Source organism: Panthera leo, chromosome E2 (genome assembly GCF_018350215.1).
Source record: "Panthera leo isolate Ple1 chromosome E2, P.leo_Ple1_pat1.1, whole genome shotgun sequence".
Classification (NCBI taxonomy): Eukaryota; Metazoa; Chordata; class Mammalia; order Carnivora; family Felidae; genus Panthera; species Panthera leo.
Window position 1 is genome coordinate 40,987,032 of NC_056693.1, and position 25,688 is coordinate 41,012,719.

The following is a 25,688-nucleotide window of genomic DNA, read 5'->3' on the forward strand; positions in this document are numbered from 1 at the left end:
TGCCTCTATCCCTATGTACCATGGTAGGTTCCCAGTAAATGTTGAATAGGTTACAACTCACTTCATCCCTTGAAATGATGATGTGTTGCCACCACTTTGGCATTGCCATTGCTGAGTTAATCAAGGATACCTGACTGTGAGATACCAACAAATGGTATTTGAAAGCTAAAATGTCATGAAAGGTGAACAGGCCTTTCTCAAAATATTTTTGATTGAATCATACAGTGCTTGCATGTCAACCTCATTTTATTCCAGGTTATATTTCATTCCTGTTGTTGACCTGGAGTTTTTCTCCAGCAGGTTGTTGGCCGTCATGCCGCTCTGGCCCCAGCCTGTGGGTCACGAGTCTACTGAATGAAGAATCCCAGACAAGGTAAGCTGCCCATAGCTCTGAGCTTGGCTCTGTGGTACTTCCCCCTCCTCAGCTCTGCCTAGGTTGGACCACTTGGCTCTCATACCTGGATTACTGGGGTCAGCCTTCTAAGCTAACCCTGCCTCATCTCTTCTCTACTTGGCCATCCTTCAAAGCCCCCTGAGTGGGGTTTTATAAAACAGGGATGTGACCACATTATTTATTTTATCCTTTCTTAAAAGCCATCATTAGCCACATTTCCCAAAATTTGATCCACAGAATTATCAGAAGCACTTGGAGAGCTTGGTAAAACGCTGATTCCTGAGCTCTGTCCTGGACCCAATAAGTCCTGGCAGACAGCATTTTTCAATAGCTTCAAAGGTGATTTCTGTGCACACCAAAGGGTTTTTTTTTAACTTTATTTAATTTTGAGAGACAGAGAGACAGAGCATGAATGGGGGAGGGGCAGAGAGAGAGGGAGACACAGAATCTGAAGCAGGCTCCAGGCTCCTAGCTGTCAACACAGAGTGTGACGCGGGGCCTGGACCCACAAACCTTGAGATCATGACCTGAGCCTAATTCGGACGCCCAGCCAGCTGAGCCGCCCAGGCACCCCTATGCACACAAAAGTTTAAGCAACCACAACTTAAATACGGGCCAGTTGTCCATGTCAGCATCCCTTGGAAGCAGCAGCGTCTTTCTCATCTTGTTCCCATGGAACCTCCTCATTTCCCCCATGGGCACACTCTTGCCCTATGAAATACTTTTGCTTCCCTCTTGCTGTCTAGGAGATGTCACTGCTTCTAGAAAACTTCGTTTCGTATAGGCATGTTCAGTTTCCCCCACTCAAGGTGCCTTACCTTACCTCCTAAAGCACTGTTCTGTGAATGTTGATTTACATGCTGTTCCTCCAACCCCCATAAGTCACCCCCATAAGTCCACCATAAGTTGGAACCATGTGTGGATTTAAAGTCAGTATAATACTGTGGTTTTTGAGCCATGGGCTCATGTAGTATGCTTCTTCTCTGTGGCTTTCTCACTGAGTGACAATGGATATATCCATGTATCTCCCTGGGCCTTGGTTTTGTTATCTAAAATGACTACATCACTAATCACTACCCAACTTTCCTTTTTTGGGACTAAATGTGATAATACATGTGAAGGGCTTAGAAGGGTACTCAATAAATACTAGTCACACTTTTGTTGTTATCAATATTATCATTCCCTTATCTTGTTATCTCAAGGGTGAAACATAATGCCTGCCACAAAGGGACATTAGATCACTATAGACCTTACCTCCTTGTAAGGCTCTTTGGATAAGGTCTACATCCTTGGTAGAAAAAAAATAAAGTAGCATTACTTTTCTTTTCTCCCTCTTACTTTATATAAGATAAATGTCCAGACTTTGCTGGCCTGTAAACCAGAACTCAATTCCATGTGAGGTTCCTGTGACTGCTGATGATTCTCTCATGGTACAGGCAGAAGAGAGCCACAGGAGAGGTATCAGCACATTGTGCCTCAACCATGAAAAAGATTGCTCTGTATTGACCACTGAATACCAGAGACCAGGCTCAAATGTAAAAGACTTTAATGGACATTCTGGGTGAGAAAGGAGAATAAAGAGCAATGATTATAACCATTTACATTGATTGAACAGCCTTCTACACTCTTTATCCAGTCAAGAAATATTTATTAAGCACCTACTGTGGGGAAGGCATCTACTATACATGATACAAAAAATGTTATACTAATGATTAGTCAAAAATCCCTGTACTTAGGTAGTTTATATTCCCATAGGGAGAAAGAGTAAATAAAAACAATAATAAGCAGGGCGCCTAGGTGGCTCAGTTGGTTGAGCTTCTGACTCTTGACTTAGGCTCAGGTCATGATCCCAGGGTTCTGGGATTGAGCCCTGCATTGTGCTCTGTGCTGAGGCTGGAGCCTGCTCAAGATTCTGTCTGTCTCTCCCTCTGCTCCTCTCCCGCCCATTCTCTCTCTAAAAAATAATTTAAAATAAAAACAATAAAAAGCATAAAAACCTACAGATTATGATATGTGCTAAAGAGCATAAAAGGAAATAGAGCACCATAAGGAGGGTGTTTTGTATTACCTCAGTAGCCATCACTGAGTAGACAGATTCTATAGTGTTCTTAACTGAAAAAACTGAAGCACAGAGAGGGGAAGTAATTTGCCCAACTAGCAAAGAATCAAGTTAGAATTTGAATTCAGGCCATCTGACTTCAGAGTCCATGCTGTCAACCACAGTGTACCCCCACAACCAATGTCAGTGGTCCGGGCAGGAGTGACAACTTGCCTTGTTTGTGGCTACCATGTGCAGTTGGACAGTGGGACAGCTGGCCTCCTACATAAACAGCATCCTGAGCATGTCTGCTCTTCAGGGATCCAGGCCCTAAATGCAGTGAGGACCAGAGAGATGAAAATGATTTTCCTTCACTCCAGCCTAATGCCCTTATTCGTTGGCTGTGGTCATACCTTCAGCCTCCTTCCAGGATGGCTGACAATGTCCATGTCCAGTTCTTTCAGGGAAACCCAGTCCCTCCCTACAATTAAAATACATTAGAAAAGAATTGTGCAACCTCAGTGTGATTTACTCTCTGCCTAAATCACCTGCACTCAAGTGGCTCAAGGTTTCCATTTTCTTTAGGGTCTTTGGGTGGGACGTTGTTTAATATTCTAGTGTAGTGTCTAAGAGACCCTTGAAGTGATTTCCATGGAAAAAGAGACAATCTGCTACAATGATAAATGCAAAGTTCAGTCTGAGAGACAGAAAACAATTTAAAGGTTTGAAATGGCAATTTTCACGTTTCAAAACTCTTAGACACTGTCATATCCAGAGCTGTCTGTGATAAGTACTACAACTAGGACATCCCAGAACTGCTGAGATTGAGAGAATCTAAATGGCTGACCCATCCATCAATCCATGCCAGAACAGAGCGAGCTCTTCAGCAGTGGTGAAGCCCCCTCTGAGCAATGCTGTGGAGTAGTCCTATTGTCGTACATCTCTTTCCATCCACACTCTGCTTGCACCCACTTCTCTGTGTCTGCTCCTGCTTATTCCTGCCGGACAAAGTTATCCTGATTCTTTTCTACTTCCTAAAAGCCCTCTCATTTTATCATGTATCTGATTCTCACCTCCTCTGTGAAGCCCTTCAATGAGAGCTTTGACCACCTCTGCATCTCCAAAATTGAGATGCCCCCAGATTGAGATGAGCGGTTCTCACAGTGTTTTTGTGAATCTACCTTCTCCCTACTATTGTCACATATCCTTCATGCTCATACACATTCACTCTCTGCCCATATTTATTGAGCAGAAACTGCTTTCCATACCTGAGAACTATAGACATAGAACCAGACTGGTAACTGTTCCCATAGAACTTTTAATAGAATAATAAAGCATCCATATATTTCCCTTCTGTTCCACACACATGTGCATTATATGCACGCAGTAAATACCTGATGATTGACTGAATTATTGATTGATTAATTAATGTTTTTCCTTACTCAAAAGCTATGATCCTGTGCTACACCAGGCAGTGTGCTAAGCACTGCGGTTTCTGGGTGGGCATAAAAGAAATGGTGTCCATGCTCATGAAGCTTTGAACCAAGGTACCTATGTAAAGCCTAGGATTAAGTCTTTAATTTTTAAAGAAATATAGTTTGTAGAAAGACTTCTAGACAAATGCATCCTTTCACCAAGAGCATCCATACTAACTTAACATCCAGCTAACTGCTTTTACTTCAAAGATGTTACTTAATCCACACAATTGTATGTGGTTGGTATAGCTCTGAAGGTAAGAACACTGATGATCAGAGAGGTTAAGTGACTTCATCCTGTGCCTGAGTGGTAGAGCTGGGAACCCCATGCGGGTCCCCTGAGTCCAAACTCCAAACACTGTGCCCAAATATCTGGGAATTATTCTCTTACTTTTAAGGATCAGAACTGTGCCACTGTCTCTTACACAATCAAATAATAGAGAGATGGAGTTGAGATTCTCATGCAGACTGTTAAGTATTATGGAAAAATAAATGAGAAATAATGATAGTTATGTCAGGAAGCAGGATTTTCAGTATGAAAGAAAGAACATGAAGATGTAAGACTGAAGGGATCAAGTAAAAACCTTGCAGTCAAAATGAGATTTATTTTTATTTTTATCCCTGCAAAAATTGTACCTCAGATTTGATCTTGAAAATATCTAGAAACATGGAGGATTACTCAGTTTTAATGTTCAAAATATTTTATTAGTTTAATCTGTATCCAAAGATTTTTTTAAACATTGGATAAGATCATTTGTTAGAGAATAGATGGAGACGGGATTTCGTTCAATTCTTAAATAATTCAGTTACTGTTCACAAAATACTTTGAGTAATGTAGAAGGAGACTTTACAACATAATGGAGTATCCTCAACTTACATCTTCATTTTACAATAATATTAAGATCATATTTCCAAGATCCCTATAGAGTCATGATAAGGTAATCCAAGTAATTTTTCTTACAAACAAGAGATCTGTCTCTTACAGGCTAATTATGTACTATTCCAATAAAAGATCCAAGACTTCTCCAGGCTCTGCCTCCACACCATAAATAAGAGCATCAATAGTAAGTAATCCTTGTATTCTTGCTTCGGCCAAAAGAATATCTAGTTATTAGTTGTGGCTCCGTTAGGTTTTTCCTTGGATTTCTAACTCATTCCTGAGAAGAAGGGTGCATTGTGTTTTACGTTAGCAATATTTCTTGTTGATTCTCATAACTCCACTTAATGAAAAATAGAACTTGGTCTGGATTCTTAGTGTCTTGTGGCTCTTTGTTGAGAACTAATGGATTTGAGACACAAATCCATTGCAGTAGTGTGGGAAACCATCAATATATTTTAAAGTCAGCTGGTATAGTGGAAAAAAAAATAATGAAAGGCTGGAGACTCAGCTTTGGGTTCTAGCTTCCTGACCTCTTGTGAGTAAACTTTGGAAAGTTATTTAACTGCGTGGAGTCTTTGTTTCTTCAGCTATAAAATGGGCTAACCCTTATAGGATCTTTAGAAGGACGGAAATAAGATCAAGCATGTAAAATATTTTGCATAAGGTAGTATCCAATACATAGTATTTATTCCTTTATCTTCTGAGCTCGAATATTACAACTTTCTGCTAGATTTTTAAAGAGTAATTCACCACATCTATGTATTTATTCACATACTAAATGTGTATTCATATCTATCTATATGTCTTACAAATGAAGATTTCTACTTTATATGGAATTTATAAGTCTGTCTCTTTCATATTTAATGTTCTTTAAAATTCATCTCTTTCTGTCCACTTATAACAGTTCAACCTGTATAATATTCTTCTATAACTCACATGAGCAAAGATTCGATGAATCATTGGTTGTCCTCCCTTTCACCTTCCCAGGCTCGGCAAGGTCCTTCTCATAATTAATCCACTGCCAGAATCCTTGACAGACAAAGGGAGACAAACTTTCTCAAGAACAGATGGCTGTGTCCAGTCTCAAATCCATATCCACTCCAATTTAAAAAGCAGTGATTCCTCCCTATGTTCTGTACTTCTGGACACCACCAGCATAAATATTTACCTTGATATAGTGTCTTATTAGGAATATCTTCACTGTGGACTTTCTTTGATGCTTTTTTCTTAGGGAAAAGATTCAGAGAGTTAGAAAATAAAATTCCTCTTTGCTACAGGCATCTTGGTGGAAAATGTCATGTTACATGAGAAAATGGGCCTGACTCTCTAGTTATTGTTCACTCCCCATTTATTTAGTCTTTCTCTTTTTCCTCTTTATTTTTCTCTTTTATGCTCTACCTTTAAACATTTTTGAAGTATTGTGATGTGCCAAGACCTTTGAAACACATGGGCAAATAGACTATTCATTTTTAAAAGGTTAATTACCAAAAGTCAGTTTCCAGGTGTTTTAAATGTTAATGATTAAAAGACCTGAAAATAACGTATGGATTGTAAATCACTATATTTTTGATGGTATCCAAGCAAAATAGTGGTCGAGGAATCATAAAATTCTGCTTTCTCTATGCTCTTTGTCTTAGAAATACCTTGCAAATGGTAGAAAACTTAAATAATGTTTGAAATAATTTATCTGGCTCCAGGTGATGCAATAACCTCTATAGGAACCTCTTATTTTTCAAGGATTTAAGACGACTATGTTGTAGGCTTTCAACACATCAGTATGAAATCTGTAACATAAACTTGGCTTAGAAATTGCAAATGCCTGTATAGATTTGTTTTAAAAGATAGTCACAAATCAAATGACCAATTAGAAAAAAATATTTGCACCTGAAATCACACAAGCAGGATTGATATCCCTTATAGAGAAACAATATTTTAAAAATAGAGAATAAAAATAACAATTCTTTAGAAATATGGGCAAGAAATATAATGAGGCAGTTCACAAAGAAAAAAAAAAGAAAAAGAAATGGAAAGTTCCATAAATATGTGAAAAGATGCTTGACCTTGATCACAGAAATGCAAAATAAAACTACAATGAGATACAATCTCTCACCTATCTGTTGTCAGAGTTCCGAATGATAACATTGTCTATTGGCATCTCTGTGGAGAAATAGGCATTCTTCTGCATTGTTGGAGGAAATGCAGCAGTGTGTAACTGGTATGGAGGAGAGCTTGGCAATGTCTGGCAGACTTGCTAACCATTTAACATCAACCCAGCAACTCCGCTCCTGAGTGTCTGTCTCCAAGATACACAGACAAAAACATAAGCCAAAAAATATGCAAAAGACCGATTTTTTTAAGTTTATTTATTTATTTGGAGAGAGAGTGCACAAACAGGGGAGGGGCTGGGGGAGAGGGAGAGAGAGAATCTCAAGCAGGCTCCACAATGTCAGCACAGAGCCCAATGTGGGGCTCAAACTCACAAACTGTGAGATCATGACCTGAGCTGAAATCAGGAGTTGGACACTTAACTGACTAAGCCACCCAGGTGCCCTAAAAAAATAACAATTTTTGCAGCATTATTTATAATAGAAAAGGATGGGGGTAAATCACAGTAAAGGTTGGACTTTGAACACTAATATGTATCCATATAATGCAGGTGTAATGCCAGTATGAGAAATATATGATATATAAAATGTACTTTAAAGTGAAAAAGCAAGGTAACCAAAGGGTGCATAGTATATAAGAAAAGGAAGAGATACAAATACAGATACACGCATAGTTTGATCAGATTTTTTGAAAAAGCTACACAAGGGGATAAAGAGGAGAGAAGACCCAGCAATAAATCTAAACTCTGTCTGGATTGAACATGTCTTGCTGTATAGCCTGACTCTTGAAGCATATCATTATCTTAATAATTATAAAACAAAATTAACTCTTAGAAAGGCCTTTCTAAAAGTGATATGAAAAGTGAAACAAATTAAAGTAAGACAACTTAATACTATTGGTGTATTAAGTTGTTAACATTAGCATAGACAGGAGTAATTTCAGTAACTTTAAAACACAGTGATTTAACTGTACATCTCTAATAAGACATATGAGGTTAACTCCAAAACATCTTTGGTTCTTTTTGGTAATCTTATTTTGTGGTAATGTTGGTAACCATATTATGAGACTCTTGCATATGGTGGGGAAATTAAGGATATAATGATACTGGGAACCAGGAGTTTCAACATAAAAGTAAAAAGATAAAGATGTATTGTTGAAGAAATTAAGTAAAAACTTTGCAGTCCTAAATTAAAATTCATGGTGTATTTCACCCATAAAGCAACACATATCTTAGTTATGTTATTTTCAAAGAAGTTGAAACAATGGTCAGCTACATACAATGATGTCGTTAGGTATACTGAGTGTGGTCTCTAAATACTATTTTCCATTAAAAAAAAACAAGAAAGATTCTTGGTAAAAGATGAAGTCTGAATCACCTTATCATACCACAAAACAAGGGAGCTCTCAAAGACTTCTAGTCAGCCTGTCATGGCAAAACAACTCAGGAGTCAAATTGACTCCACTAGTCAAAGACAATAAGGATAATAACTGCAGTGGAATGAAATATACCAAATAAACTTAGGTTCGTCCTTGAGGTTGTAATTATATTTAAGATACACAACACTTTGATTACTTTTGGATGATGTTAGGGAACCTATCGATTTATTCTGCATATTGGTAAATAAAGGAAAGGAATAAAGCCTTTCCTGTATAAACTGTATCTCAGTAATCTATAAGGAACAATTTCTCTTTGTAGAATATTCCCTGTGAAGTTGTCTTGTAAAAAATATATATTTATATTATATATATAAAATAAGTAAAAACCAAATCTGAATCTCATCAAGCTTCTGGATCTAACTTCCAACTTAGAGAAATGTAGAAAATGTTCAACGACATCATAGTGATAAAATCAACAAAATCTAGAATGTGGCAAATTCTGTATGACAAAAGGATTTGGTTTCTTCATCAAATAAATTGAAGAATTGGAGAAAGAGACAGAAATAGAAGAAGAAAGAAGATAGTGAATGATGGAGGGAGAGAGAGAGAGAGAGAGAGAGGGAGGAGGGGAGAAGAGTTTGATAATGGTATTATGGTTGTGCTGAAGTCATAGTTCTTTACTTTTAGAGATACATAATAAGATATTTACACATGAAATAAATTGTCTGGAACCTGCTTCAAAGTTAATTAGGGTAGGGAAGGTGGGTAGGGATATAAATGAGGTAAAGATTGCTATGAGCTAATGTATTTTGAAACTAAGTGATGGATACGTGGGGGTTTATTATATTATTCCTCCTACTCTTATATATGCTTGATATTTTCTATATTTAAAAACTCTTTATAAAAAAATAATCAGAGACCGCATGGTAGCATTTATGAATTTGAGAGTGACAGTTCTACGTTAAACCTCTCAGCGAGTTCCTCTGTGGTTTTCAGGTTGAATTCCAAACCATTTAACATGGGATGCAGACTTTCCACACTCAGGCCATTGCATGTACTCTCTGTTGCCTGGAACATTCTTCATATTTCGTTCTGCCTGAAGAAATTCTGCTCATATTTCAAGACACAACACAAATGTAACCTTTTTCTTGACTGCATTTTCTGCCCCTTATTTAGTAGAATTAATTACTCTCGCCTCTCTTCTTTTTACCATACCCTGTACATTCAACAGTTATGTCTTCACTTGATTATTCTAATTCTTTTTTTTAAGTTTATTTATTTATTTTGAGACAGAGAGAGAAGGAGGGGGACAGAGAGAGAGAGAGAGACAGAGACAGAGAGAGAAAGACACAAAGAGAGAGAATCCCAAGCAGGCTCCGCACTGCCAGCACAGAGCCCTTCGCGGGGCTTGATCCCACAGACCGTGAGATCATGACCTGAATGACCTGAGCTGAAATCAAAAGTCAGACATGCAACTGACTGAGCTACCCAGGTGCCCCATCACTTGATTATTCTAAAAAAATTTTTTTCAGTGCCTAATGTAAGCCAGACATAGTGCCAGATACTAGAGATGTTGCAACAAGAGTCCTTGCCCTTGAAACCTCGAGTCTTGATGGAAAGTCACTTAAACCATTATGAGTGTGATGCTGAGAGAGGTACTGGGAGCTAGCTAAGGAAACATCTGCTGGGAAAAGCTGACCTAATCTGAAGCAGGGAAATCCTCAGACCCTCTCACCCAGAATGGCCTTTATGTTTATATATCTCTGTGTCCTTCCCATTCCACCTTGTAAACTCATTGGGGTTACCCTAAAATTTCTTAAGGATTTTGCATACTTTGTTTTCTAATCCTATAATCCATCAAAGTTGCTATTTTCATTCTCATTTTGAGATGATAAAATTGAGGTTCAAAGAAGACTACTTCCACCTAGTAAATGCAAAAACATGGTTCACCTGATGCCAGGTTCCAAGTGCTGTGTAGTGTGCCATACTGTCTCTGAAGAATGAACCTAAAAGTGAGAAATTCCCATTAGGCTACTTGATCCATATGAATGTCAGGTGGTCAACTTTCATTAAGAAACAGAAATATCCTTGTTCTAAGGGTTATCTTTGTGTTAACTGATTGGATGTCCTCTTTTCAATAGGAAAACCACTCTAGTTAACTATACTAATATCAAAAGTCCATGTGGAGACCATAGAGGCTAAGTGAAAGGTAATGAATCCCTAGGGCAGTGCTTCTCAGTCAGGGACAGTTTTGCCCCCAAGGAGACATTTGGCAAAGTCTGGAGGTATTTTTGGTTGTTACAAATTGGAGGGAGTGTGCTACTGATATTTACTGATATTTAATGGACAGAGGCTTGTGTGCTACTAGACATCCTACAAGTCACAGGCTAGGACACCCCCACAAATTGGAATTTTCCAATTCAAAATTTCATAGTGTTGGGGTGCCTGGGTGGCTCAGTTTGTTAAGCATCCAACTTCAGTTCAATTAATGATCTTGCGATTCATGGGTTCAAGCCCCACATTGGGCTCTGTGCTGACAGCTCAGAGCCTGGAGCCTGCTTTGGATTCTGTGTCTCCCTCTCTCTCTGCCCTTCCCCCACTCCCTTTCTTTCCTTCTTTCTCTCTCTCTCTCTCTCTCTCTCTCTCTCTCTCTCAAAAATGAATAAACTGTTTTTAAAACAAGGTCATAGTGCTGAAATTGAGATCCCTGCAGTAGGGTAGCTAGCTGCACATCCCTCTGCACTGTAACATATGGTTGAAACTGACAGCTAGAGTTTCTTTTCCCCCAACACTTGGGGAAGAATGAATGAGACCAAGATGCCATTTCCCTTCCTAATGTCCATTTAGTGCAATCATTTGGTTCCATCTTCTTTTCATCAGAAATATGGATTTTAAAGAATGATGTGTGTTGCTAGAATGAAGATCTAATACCTAGGAAATTTGGGTGACAGTTCCACCGGTTGAATATAGTTATTTTAATTTTTTCATGTTCTTGTACAGTTCTTTCTTCTTTTCTCACAGAAAGGTGATACGGAGTATTGGTTAAGAACTCCAGAGCTAAGACGAGAATACCTAAGTCTCCTTTCTCCCTCTGTCACCTTAGGCAAATTACTTAATCCCTCCAAGTCAAAGTTGGCTCCTCTGTAAATGGGATGCTAACAAACCTCATGGGGCTGTTATGAAGATTCAGTAGGATAGTCAATGCAAAGTGCTCAATAAATTGGCTGGCAATAAAGAATACTGTATAAATCTTAGCTATTATTTTTTAAGTCTGTAATCACAGTATAGTTCCCATTAAATATTTTTATTTATTTTCTACCTAATTAGATATTATGAATACTTTTCATGTTGCTACAAAGTTGTCAGCATTAGAATGTTCAGTAATTTGTCTAGGCAATGGATATGTCACCATTTATTTAACCTGTTCTGTGTTGGATATTAAGGCTGCCTCCAACTTTAAACTTTAAAAGCAATAAGCACACACATAAATTAGCAATTTTCATTCATGCACCTCCTCCTGCATTTTGGATTATTAAATCCAGGAAGGACTCCCAGATGTTGATTACCACATAGGAATGTATTTATAGCTCTTGACAAATTCCTCCCAAAAAGAGATTTATAAAAATTAATTGCCATCAGCAATACAAAAGCATGGCCATTCCAACACACGTTTTGTGTTATCATTTTCTATCAAAATAACAGATGCAAAGTGATAACTCATGGTTGTTCTACTTAGCAGTCTTTGTTTATTACTCAGGCCAAACCTTTTAAATGTTTATTTAGTGGTGGATTTCCTCTTGTATAGTGTTCAGTATTTCTGTCAGTTCTTTATGTATCATTAGGATGTTTTCTTAATTATTTGTAAACACTCTTTACATGTAAATTATATTGATACTTTTTAATTAATTCCTCAGGTGTACTGTCTCCCTTTGAAACCATGGAACAGTTATTTCTCCTCTTACTATTAAAGGCAGATACATGTTGTCACATTCATGCCTGTGACCATGTGGAAAGTATCGTAGCTGACTTTTGTTTCTCATTTCTGAGGAATCTGTCACATCATTTCTGATCTTCTTTCAGAGTCAAAACCTTTTCATCTGAGTTCATTCTCTTCCACACTCCATTCCCCTGAAACTGCACCAGAAACCCATGATCACATCATACCACCACCGATAAACCCTGTGCTGAGCGTTATTGTTCCTCCAGGCATCTGAAATGGTTCTAATGTTCAAGTTCCGAATGTCAATGGGTACTGCGCACCCTTCACTCTCAGTAGATGCTGAGTTTTATGCCCACCCATTACTTTCCGTTCACTGCCACCAGTTCATATAGTGCATCAATTTTCTTTCATTTTTGTTTCTCAACTCCTACGGCAAAGTTTAGCACCGTAAAATATGTGACATGACTCGAAGCAGCAACTTCCTGCTAAAACTTCAGAGCAAGAGGCACTTTTTTCGTTTTAAAGAAAGAAAGCCATCGAGCTACCAGCTGTTCTCCTAAAAACAGATGTGGCAGCATTAGCCATGCAGATATTCTGCAGTTGTTCCCTGGCCACAATGAAAAGGGATCTTTTCTCTTTGTTTAAGGCTCAATTGCATGTGGCTTCCAGAAACTGGTCACAGTAAAGATCTGTTATCTTTGTGATGGCTAAACTGAGTCCAGGTGCCATACTCAGCCATCGTTAAGGTCAGTGTCTTCATTTCTTGATTCCATCTGCAATTACTGAAAGACGTATAAAAATATAGAAAATGGTGTTTTTAAAAGGTTACATGACATTAAAATGTGTCTCATTCTACTGTCAAATACCAGTAAATGCCACTTAAAAGAAGTGTTGCCCAGATTAAGGCAAGCAAGAATTCACTTGATCTTTCTCTCTCCCTGTGCCCTTCAACAATATTATCCAAGAGGAACTATCCACAACACGGATGGAGAAGTATACTGGGGGCAGATTTGATGCTAGGGTGAGTTGTTATTCTCCAAATGACTTGAAGAGCAAAGACAAAGGGAATCATTGCTCCAGATAGCACATAGTAGGAATGGCTACTTTGCACAGATAAAGCCATAATTTTGCATTTACGTGTGCAGTAAAGCTCCTACCACCTGGTTTAAGAGCACTTCATCCAAAATGATAGTCTACTCTCTCTCTCCCTACTCTCTCCTTAAAACCCACCCCTGCTATGGAGCTTGGAGTAGAGGCAGGATGGGGAAATGATTGCAGAGGCAGGCTTTTTCTACTTCCTTTCCAAAGAGTTGAGCTACCAGGGCTTATCACAAAAATGTTGAGACAATTAAAATAATTAGGGGGAAGGAGAGAGAAAAAGGGAGAGACCATACAGAAGTCATCCAGTGCTCTGGGGATTGTCCTTGACTTACTCCTCTCTATTCCTCCTCTGCAACCAATCACTTACAAAGGCCTGTGATCTATGTCTCCCAAAAAATACCTCCCCAGTGCTTCCCTATCCAAAGGACCTCTTACCCAGTTTTCACGAGTTGGCTGTTTTCCCTTCCTTCTGGGTCCACCTCACCTTCCAACATTTCACCCCAGGCGCTGGGTGCTGGCTCTAAAAGGCAAACATACTCATTTACTTTATAAGTTCTTATATTTTATAAGGTTCCTTATTTTACACAGAAGACCCTTTGCTTTGTATTCTATAGAGAATAAAACTCAAATCTTATGCTGTCATGTGGGAGAGAAAGTTGCCCAGCAGGGTGGGGGAAGCAATCTGGAAATCCAACTGTTTCTCAAGCACACGTTTAACAGTGGTCCTACTCCTTAAAAGCACTGTCTTCACCTTTACTTTCAAACATGTTGTCTAATCCTGATCCATTAGCTTGGTCTACTTGGTCGAACTTGGGTTACCTCTCAATTTTCCCTGTTACCAGCTTGATACTTTTCTCAGTACTACCAAGCCTATTAATATTTATCCACCTGCTTTCCACCTTCCAAAATTTTGTGGAGGTTGTCACATATTTCTTTCTCTGTTTCTTATTTATGCCTTTTAAAGAAACCCTTTATTGTCATTTTAATTGGATTTGGAGAAGGAAAGAAAATATATGTAAATCTTCAATCTCCCATCTTTATTGGAATCCACCTGTAACTTCTTATTCTTTATGTAAATACAATAAACTAGTCGTAGTCACACAGATTCATAACCACATACATACAGTATTTATGTGAGGAGGTGAAAGGGATATTTTCAAAATTAAAAAACTGTGTTGAGTCACAGTACCATGCAAAAATGAAATTGTTAGAGATCATTTGTAGTTTAATATGGAACTTTAGAACATAGCCCTAAAAGAGATGATCAATTTTTATGCTCTTAAAGCAGTACAACACAATAATAAACATAAAACATATTAAAAATTCACCCATAGTGTGATATCCAAAATCAAACTGTTTCTGTCTTCTTTACAACTCTTGTGTATTATGAAATATACAGTTTCATAAACAGTTTCATGTGAGAATAGTCTTCATAACGATCATTTGTAATTGTTGTGGAGTTTTCTATTGAATTGATACACCACAATTCACTAATTCATTTCCAACTGCTTCCCTAGCATAAATAAAACTCTATACACATCATCATGCTACTGCAGTGGTGATCCACCCCAGTTTTACCATGAGTTCTACAGCATTTGGCATTTTCATTTTAGACCATGTTTATTTAGTAGTGATAAGTGTGTTTCCATTACAATTTTTATTAATAACTTTAAATATTGTATTTCCAATGTTTACCATGATATTGTGTTATATATTGTGGGGAGTATTGATATCTTCTCTTCTTTTACAACTTAGTTATTAGTTTTCTAACCAAGCGGCATGAAATCTTTCTTCATTAGACACACACCTACAGCAAGCATGTTGTGGGACAGAGAGCAGGGAAGGACCTGACTATTGCCTGTTTTGAATTCACAAGATATTACAGTGCAGGCTATAATGAGCTTGAGAAGACTGGTGTGGACATGGTGGGGGATGAGCTGAGGATGCCATGTGCCTGCCTCAGAAACAGTGTGGAGAGAGCAGTCTCGGTAGATGAAACAGGAGAATCAAAGTTAGGGAGGCAAATATTTAGAAAATATAAGAAATAAATATACTGTCTCATCTCTCACATTTGCTGTAAATAGTTTTTCTCATTTTTGCCTTGCAAAAACTTATTTAATATTTTGAAGTGCATATATATGATCAAATTTGTCAATCATATTTTTGCATTCTTTCTCTAAATATGATTCCAGCAGGATCTGGGTCATCACGGTTGACTTGGACAAAAGCATAATCAAGCTGCCACGGCTAACACCTCTCCTTAGGGGCAGTTATACAAACATCATTTTTTTTTAACCATAAGTAATCGATAAAGAAGTATCTGATTAAGACAACACTGCATTAAGGCAATATTTTCAAAATGCCTCTCAGAATGGTTTTGGCTGTCGTGTTAGGATGGCAGTCAACATCGCTGCTCATTATTCTGAGTAAAGAGTGTAGTTATTTGGCTATTAATGACAGATATGGAATGGGCCTGCAGGGACTGAGTCTGGCTCCATTCTTGATGCAGAAATACTTCTAAAATGCAGGACCTTATAAAATGCTATGGTCTTTGCTACATCTTGTTGCATTTAGACACAGAGAGAGTCACATTTCTTACCACAAGCCCCTGAGGGTTTGATTATTATTTGGACAACACTTCTTCACTAAGGTATACATAAGTGAGAGAGATGTCAAAGATATGAGTGAGTTTTTTCTTCTAGGGTTTATAGAAAATTTGGGCTGATCGTAATACTTTGAAGACTATGTTCAGTTACTACTTGCCTATCTATTGCTTGCTAAAGTGTAGGCTCCTTGAGGGCAGGAATTATGTGCATCTTTCCTTATATCCATAGTGCCTGCTATATAATAGAAGCTCTAGAAGCTCGGTGAACATGTATTAACTGGCTGGAAGATCTGCATGAATGAGACGTGTGAATGTTACAGCTCTAATCCTGCTGCCCTGTGTGAGTGGTGGAGAGAGATGTGAGAATTTGTGGGCTGGAAAGAGGATGACCAACTGGGGAAGATGAAAACAGCCTACTAGCAGAGTCGGTTTGTGGGCTCAGCCTGTGGGTACGCCAGGGGCATGCAGAGCGGGAAAGAAAGGCAACTAAGGCAGCAAAGGGAAAGGTGAGATTGAGAGGTACAGCATCAAATCCCAGCAACAGTGACCAGCTCAGATTGGCCACAATTATGGGTATATGGAGGAGAAAGGAGGACAGTCAGGTAGGCAATGCTATCAATGAAGCCAAGGGATATTAGGATACTCTCGATAGGTGATGGGAAACCATACCCAATATATGCATAGTAGCATCATCAGATTTTTGCATTTGAGAGTGCATTCTAGTGGCACTGTGGGGAGAGAGAGAAAGAGAGAGAGAGAGAGAGAGAGAGAGAGAGAGAGAGAGAGAGAGAGAAGCCTGTGCAAAAGGAAGCAAATTACTAAGCTTCTGCAGTACTATATATATGCAATAATATATGTGAAGGTGAAATAGGGCAACTTTAGTTGAAACTATAGATTTCATGCATCTATTACGCAAACAATACATAGTAACACAGATGTGAGGGCCTCTGCCTGCCACACCTGTATTATGTACAGAAGATACAATCCTAAGCAGACAGATTGCCTCACCCGCATGGGAACACAATCACAGACTGCATGAAGGACAACAAAATCTGATCCTGCTTAGGGGTTTGAAGAAAGACTTCAATAAGGAGACTTTCCAGATATCAAAACCTGAAGACAAAGTTGTGCCCCTTAGATAAAGACGGTTGGCAGAGGATGAGGGTAGTGGAGGAGGACGTTAGACAGAGGTGCGCAAACAGCTTCTCTTAGCAGGGACACGGGGCATTCTGTGAGCTACACACCACATTCTGTATGGCTGAAGGCACTGAATGAAGGGATGCTCACTGAAGGTGACTCCAGGGCATGCCCAGATCAAGCATGGCCAGCCAACATGAAGAGGTATTGAATTTTGTTTTTAATCAGAGGAGATGACACAACTAGGTCGTTATTTTGAAAAAAAAATCATTCTGGATTTTTTCTGGAAAATGGGTTGACAAGAGTGAGAGGTAGTGTGGAGACACCATTTAGGTGGCCACCAAAGGTAACAGGTGAGGATTGCTGCTCAGACCAGGAGGGTGCTGAATAAGTGGAAGAATTCCACAATTATGTAGGAGGCAGATGGCCTATGAGAGACAAACGTAACTGCCAGTGCCATTAACTGTGATAGGAGTCTTAGTAGGTCCCAGAAGGAGACCAGGTTGGGCAGGTAGTTTGGGAAGAATCATGAGTTTGATTTTGGACATGGCAATTTTGAGATTTTGGATAGGCAGAAACCTAAATAAACCTTGATTTCAGGGTATGTGCAGATTTGAGTCATTGGGTCAGGGTAATCTAAATCCTCAATGTTATCCCTTCTCCAGGAAATTAGGGAGGGCATAAGGGTATATGCAGAAATGTAGCGTCAGACTGGCCTATAGTCCAGGGAAGTTCAGAGGAGAATGGAAGTCTCTTGACTGAGTGAGGAACTGCTTCATATTTTCTAGACTCCTACTATACTAGGAGTTTTCCATAAGCAGGCTTATTACCCCACTCTAAGGAGGACTGGAGTGGTGCCATTCTTTGAGGTGTCACTCATGGAGTTGGGGCCATTCTTCTAAAGCCACACAGAAAGGAGTTTCAGATTTAAATCAAGTCCATGATTTTTCTTCTATATAATTTAGTACTCCAGTACATGAGATCTTAGGAGATCATAAGTCTTGCTCAGGTCCAAAACTTGATGACCTTACACCACGAATCTACCTTAAATATAGAATGCCTCTTTTTTCCTTCTTAATGGACTTCACCTCCTGTGGTAGTGTTACAGACTGAATGTTTGTGTCTCTCCAAAATTCACACATTGAAACCACACCCCACAATGTGATGGTATTGGGAGCTAGGGCTTTGGGGAGGTACTTAGGATTGGATGAAGTAATGGGGGTGGAACCCTCATGAATGGGATTAGTGCCCTCTAAAGGATCACTTGAGAGCTTGCTGCTCCTCTCTCTCTGCTCTCTGTCATGTGAGGGTCTAAGGAGAAGTCAGCAATCTGCAACCCAGAAGAGGACCCTCAACAAAACCTGACCATACTGGCACCCTGATCTCGGACTTTCAGCCTCCAGAACTGTGAGAAGTAAATTTCCATTGTTTATAAGCCACCCAGTCTGTGGCATTTTGCCTGAACTAAGACCAGTAGGCAGAACAAAACATTCCTGCCCCACAAGATGTCCACATCCCAATTCCAGGAAACCGTGAATATGTTACCTTACATAGCAAAAGGGACTCTGCAGATGTGGTTAAGGACTTCGAGAGAGCGAGATCATCCAACGGCATGCATGTGGGTCCAAACTATCACAGAGCTCTTATAAGTGGAAAGCCTTTGCTGGCTGTGCTCAGGGGGAGATGAGACTATGGAATTGTCAGAGGGATGTAACATAGCTGTCTTTGAAGATGCAGGAAGAGAGCCATGAGCCAAAGAATGTGAGAAGCTTCTAGAAGCTGGAAAAGTCAAAGGAAACAGATTCTTTCTTACAGCCTCCAGAAGGACACTGCCTTGCTGACACCTTACTTTTATACCAGCTAGATCTATGTCAGACGTCTACCCTACAAAACTGTAGAATAATAAATTTGTGTTGTTTGAAGCCATCATGTTTGTCATAGTGTATTACAGCAATAATAGAAAACTGTTACACCTTACAGGAAGAACTCTACATTTAAGTTGTATGGTGGGCGTAGTAGGAATCATGTGACTCAGGGTAACATGAGTTTAGGTGGCTGTGTTCAGTGGCCCCAGCCTGCCACACTGCAATGGCCAATTACCCTCACAAGGGTCAGGATTCACTCCGTGGAAATATTGCAAAAATGGTATTTTGTTGCATCTAAATGATACCACACCTGGAGCATAAACACTCAAAGCACATACCTTCATAAATAGATCATCAACAAAACAGAATGACATGTCCATAGCAGTCTGGGTCTGAAGGCCTGAGATCTAGGAGACCTGATGGTGTAAATTATAACTGAAGGGTTGAAGAAGGCCAATGTCCCAGCTTAAAGATAGGCTGAGAGAGCAAGTTCTCCCTTACTCAGACTTTTTGTTCTATTTAGGCCTTCAAGGATTGGATGAGGCCCATCCATATTAGGGAGATCAACTTGGTTTACTCTGTCTACTTAATCAAATGGTAATCCCTTCTAGAAACCCCCTCAGAGACATATCCAGAACGATGTTTAACCAGATATCTGGACCACATGGCCCAGTCAAGTTAGCATATAAAATTAGCTATCAAAGATAAACCAACAGATATATCGATAAGTTGACAGAAAGACAGACAGACAGACAGATAGGTATATAAAGGAAACCAGAGGAATCCTGACAACTGACTTTACCTATTAGTTAGACTCAGCTAAAGGCAACATTTCTGGAGATAGAAAGAAAAAAAGCAATCTACACTCAATGTTGTTCGCTTGATTTTGGACAAAAAGGAACCTGTATGGGCACCAAGGAATAGCTTTGCCTATTCCTGGAAAAAACACTGACTGCTGGTGGCTAGTCATTAAATGACTTAGTCTTTAAAAGACATGTTAATAGCTCTTAGTTTATGTGTGTGTGTGCATTTTGTTGACTGTGTTTGCTTATTTGAATTCTTACTGCTTTTCATTGGTTTCGGAGAGGTACAGTTCCTGAGGCCATATTCTCTGGATCCTTGCAAGCCCTGGCCTCAACCCTAATAGTGCCCTCCTGATACCGGAGAGTGGGGGGAGTTCTTGGTGTTTGAGTCATTAACCACCAGCAGGTACCAGGTTCTTGACTTTGCCCAAGGAAGCATTCAAAGATGAGTCAGAGTAAAGTACAGCAGAGGGAGCTTTATTGCCAAGTGGAAAGCACACACTCCAGAAGAGGAAGTGCACTCAGAGGTTCTGAGTCACCCAGGGCAGATATGGGGGCTCCAGTTCTTAAGGGTGGTTATAATTTGGGCACAAAATATTCATGTGGGGTTCTGGGAATAAGTGGTGTTTCCTGTGAACTCTGCATGATATTATGCATGCTTGACGTTAGCTACTGTGCACAGGCGCAGTCTGATTTTCCTCTTGCGGATACTCCATATACAATCCAGATCTGCTAAGAGTCCTCTAGCACCCCCAGTGGAGGGGTCATTCTCGGTCATTTGCAAGCTAACTGGGTCATTGTGCACATACATGCCAAAATTAAGCAACAGCATCAGGATGCTTAGGAACCACAGGTATATCACAAGATCATTTAATCTCCAGAAACTCTGTGTCAGGTGTCAAACTCAGTTGCCTGGTTTTGTTCCTCCTGCAAATATCCAGTGCTTGTGTATTCCACCTGCCTCCCTCCATCGTCAGTGACGGAGAGGGTGTGCCCCAGAGCAGTGCAGTGTCGTCCTGAATCCCATCCTGGGATCCACGTCATATTACTGCATGTGCTTCCCTCCTGTTCTTGGCGGGATAGACTTTTAACTTTCAGAGTTTTTTAAAGAGTAGATTAATTTATTGAAAAAAAGAAAACTTTCTCTTGCTTACATTGATCATTGTTATAGATATCAATGTGCCAGGACATTTAAACATACTCCTCTTCACCAGGGGTGAGGCTAGGAAGGAAAAAGCCAGTAAATGAGAAAAGAACTCTGTGATGCCACATATATAAAGCTTTCATATAAATAAATAAGGAAAGAAAAACTAAAACTAAGCCCCTAATAGAGAAGTAAAGGACATAAAGAAAACAATCCACAAAAGAGGAATTTGAAATCATTAACAGGCAATTGCGGGGTGAGGGGAGGATTTTCAAACTCTCTAATAAAAATTAAAAAAGGAGGCAATTGCAAAAATGAGAGGCGGTTTTTCACCCATCTAATTAACACACATGAGAAATTTAAAAGACAGGACAGAAGAGAAAATGATGCTTGAAAGTGTTTGGCTTAACTTCCTTTCTCCGTTTCACTAGGGAGTGTTAATTAGCACAACCCTTTTAGGAACATTTTAGCAATATGTATCATGTGCCTTTAAAACACTCCTACCTTTTGACCCATTAATTCTACTTCCAGGATACACGTAAAAATGAACATAAGAAGTTCATGAATAAAGACCTTTATGGAAATTATACTTATGATAGTGATCCACTGAAAAGATCTTACACATCCAGAGAATTAAAGTTGTATCTATGAAAGATATCTTAAAAACAAATTTTGTTATTGTTAGATTCAAACTGATTTTTTTTAGAATCAAAACTTCCTTGAAATATGCATATAAAGAATGCATCAGAATTCTAAAACTATTTTACAAAACCTTGATTGGGATCATAAGTGATCACGCTTCTTTTCAGGTTTTTTTTTTTTTTTTAATTTTCTAGATTTTATATAGGCAGTCCATATCACTGAATTAATTAGGAAGAAACTATTTAAAACAAAAATGTAGAATCCATTGTGAAGTCCTTATATGATAGATCATCAGCGAGGCCCCAAATGAAGAGTCTTATGTGTGGCTTTAGCAGTTTGGGGGGGGGGGGAGTGGAAGTTATTTGATGGTACCACCCCAATCACACTCATAGAGGTGACCCTAACCTAGTAATCATTTGTAATATGACAGTGCCACATAAGCCTCTGAAATCCTCCCTCTACCTGCAGGAGAGAAGCAGTCATTTTGGAGGAAACTAAATTCATATTGGATGAGAGCAAGTCACAATCGTTGCCAAAGCCAATTGTGTCAGAATTGTAGCTGATGAAAGTTCTACACTCCAAAAACCAGTTCCTGAATGACTGGAAAGAGAAGGAATTCTTTGCAATTAGCCTATCAACTCCCCACTCAAGGGACGTTAGCTCTGCAAGAACATGACACATTTGCTGTCAGGTCCACCTTCCTAATAGCCAACATGTGGCTTATCCTAAGTGCTCAAGGAATACGTGTTAAGTGAACAAATCAAGTCAGTTGCTCAAGCCAGATCCTAGGAGCCTTCTTGATTCTTCTCTAGCCTCAGCCCCATATCTAGTCCATCCTTTTAGTTCCACCTTAATGTGTCTCCAGTTGTCCCCTCCCCCCCTCCCCCCACTTCCACCACCCATCCCTCACTCCAGGCCAGCATCTCTCTTGTCTGGAGAATTCAAACAACCTCCTGTCTGCTTCACCATCTCTGGCCCTCTTCCTGTGCATTCTCCACTGACATATCAAGTCATTCTGTTGCTTAACTTCGAATTTCTCCAGCGATCCACCTCCTTTCATGCTCCCCAGTCACCTGTGTTGTCTGCCACTTTCTGTTTCCTCCCAATTCTCGACTGGTCCACCTTACCCTTTCTCACCATGCCACCATCACCTTGTTCTTCCAGTTAACTTAGGCTTCTTCAAAAACCAAGCTCCTTTCTACCCCGAGGCCTCTGAACCGTGTTCCTCCTGCCCCCGGCACACTTTCTTCAACTTAAATCACCTGTCTTCAAACACCCCTTTCTTATCCACGTAATTAAAGAAGACTTCCTTGTTATTTTTCATATAGCTCTCACTTCTGGCCTTGTGTAACACTTATGACAATTTATAATTACATATATTTATCCTTTCAGTCTGTTTCTCCCGCTCGGATGGCACCGCATGAGTACAGGAATGGTGATCAGCCTTATCTACTTCTGTATTCCAGTGTCTAGATGAACAGCTGAGCAGGGTAGTGACTTCATGTCTGTTTGCTAAATGAATGAATGAGCTCTGAAAGGGAGAAGTGATTGAAAACACAGATCCGTTGAATGAGTGCAGGAGGGGGTAGACCAATATATAGTTGGGAAGCAGGTAAGAGCAAAGTACTAACAATAAAAGCAGCACTGATGTGTAATAGTCCATCCTGCCCAGGATTTCACCAGTGCCCCTGGAAGAAGTGAATGGCAGGGTGTCCTTATGAGGTCTGAGTACTAATGGACAATGACGTACTCCTCAGTACCTCTTTATAAACTGTATGCAACTCATTAGTGTGAATTCTCTTTCTTTTTAAAATATATATAAAATAAAATATATAGAGTTTATACTTTTTGTTTTCAGTAATTCTCACCAATCTTTGTTTATTTATTGATCTTCATGTTATTGTTATTAACATAATATCCTGAGTTTAAGAAAACTGTTGGACCAACAAAATCAAAGTGAAGCCTGGGTACCCAGAGTGATCAGAGCAGCCGACGTTCCTTATTACAGATTGGATCTGAAGAGAGCCTACTTACATGTACGGGGCAGAACCATCCCTTAAAAGAACACAGATGGTGGAGGACACAGTTTGAAACTATGCGCCGAACATGTTGGGAAAGCAATTATAAAGGGATTTAAGTAGATGGCAAAAATTGAGAGGTTAAGTCTTGATCTCTTCTGTGGTATATTAAATGGTAAAATGAAAAAGCTTTGGAACATCAAACTAAACTCATCTGGCAAATTGTTTTGGGAAAGAGATGAGCTTGTGCATTTGGACTCCTGTCAGCTGTGTAAACACCCCATTATCTAGCTGGTTATCTCCGCGGTCCTGAAAGCCCCGTGCAGGCTCCCTGTACCTGCCCACGGATGCAGCCCCCCACCCTGAAAGCAAAACAAAACAAAAATGCCTGTTATGGTAAAGGTGCCTGTCCGGGTGGCCTTGGCAGTTGCTGTCTCTATGTTGGAACACTTTGACGCTGTTCACTTTAGGGTCACAATGACCCTTTTTGGTGGGAAGCCAGCTCTGGGAAGCACAATTTTCCGAAAGAACGAGGGGTTGGTTGACATCCCTGACTGAATGGCAGGATGCAAAAAAGATGGTCTGCTGGCTGAATAGTCATTTTGTTTTCTTTTTAGGTCCCCCAATTATGTTAATTTGGAAACTGTATCTATTAATTGCCCAATTAGACATCTGGTAATCGCTCTCTACAGAAATATCCCAAATCATAGTGGCAAGGGCTGGGTGCACTATTTTATTGTATCGCAAATAAAAATCTAATTTAGATTTAATAAAAACTAATTCCAGCTAATTTAATACCAATTGATCATTAACAGCATGCATTTCGTGGTTTATCAAGAATATAAGAAGGGTATATAATTAACTGGAAATGGCGTCCGCAAGGTTATAATTAAATTCTTGGTAACTTTTAACTGTCAGCAAATGTTTTACCACTTAATTAACATTTCAGAAGATGATTTATAATATGACTTGTTAAACACCCATTGCACAGAGTGCTGGACAAGCTAATCAGTGCAGTGATGGAGCTTCCTATTTACAAAGTGTTTTCTCTTTTCAAACTGTGTAAATATCCTGTTGCAGAATAAATCAGATATCTACATACCCTTTTAATAAAAATTAATAATCACTCGTGGGCTAAAGTGATAGGATTTTGAAAACATGATGGTCATAGTGTTTAAGTCACACCTATTTAATTTCTATTCAGCGGAGACCCAGAGACTCAGATGGAATAACCAAGAGCAATGGTTTCTTTGCTTGATTTTTGTTCACCTCCTTCCCCAGACGCTAGACACTGTCTCTGTTAGCTTGTGAGGGCCAAAAGGGCCGGGACCAGTCAAGAAGTGGGAGGTTGCATCCCCAGCAACACATAGTCAGAATCAGCGAATCATGATTTGCACATAGTCAGATTTGCTGCTGAGATACAGAGCAACTGTGAGGAGCACAGGAATGAAAGGCAACAATGTCAATGATGTCTGCACCTTTCAACACCTAGGTTGAAAGGTTGGCTGCAATGAATTCTGCATTTTGTACGGACTTACGGACTTACGGTGTGTATGAACACATCAAGTGCAAGTGTCTTTGTGAGATTTAAGTAAGATGATGCCTATTAAGAGCGTGATGGAGTAAATACTAAACAAATGTTGACCGCAATCCTCCTTATCTCTTTATCACAGTTGTAATGTCGCACTGAGTTGGATGATCACCTGATCACTCACTTTCTTCCAAACCGGACCACAAGGCCTGTGAAGGCAGCACCAGAGCTGGGTTTGCTCACCATCGGGTCTCCAGCACATGGTAGTAAAAGCGACCACAATATTGGCTTTCGGTCAATATTTGTTTAAGCAATGAATGGATGAACGGAGTCGTTATTGTTCTTCCTTATTCAAAATGGCCAACATATTTGGCCCTCTAATTCTACGTTCTTCAAAAGAAGGAAAGAAAAGCAGAAACTCAGATGATGGTGTGTTACTCGTAAAGTGAACTGTGGTGTTGTAAAACCTGTGGCAGTTTGTTCTCTGTGGCAGGACAGGTCTTCACAGGACTCCAGCCACAGGATCTGTCTTTAACCTTCCAGCTGGCCTCCAGTGACTCTGACGTTATGAGCTGCCTGCATTCTGTGCCATCTTTCTTCTCCCAGGATGGCCATTGGAGCTTATTGGAGAA

General features: G+C 39.6%; 1 long non-coding RNA gene across 1 annotated transcript; it reads left to right on the forward strand.

Moving 5' to 3' along the window:
• Nucleotides 1–296: 296 nt before the first annotated feature.
• LOC122209158 lies at nucleotides 297–25,688 on the forward strand. The gene is made up of 3 exons (XR_006197468.1): nucleotides 297–373; nucleotides 4,893–4,971; nucleotides 25,199–25,688. It is a non-coding gene; the product is annotated as an uncharacterized LOC122209158 (long non-coding RNA).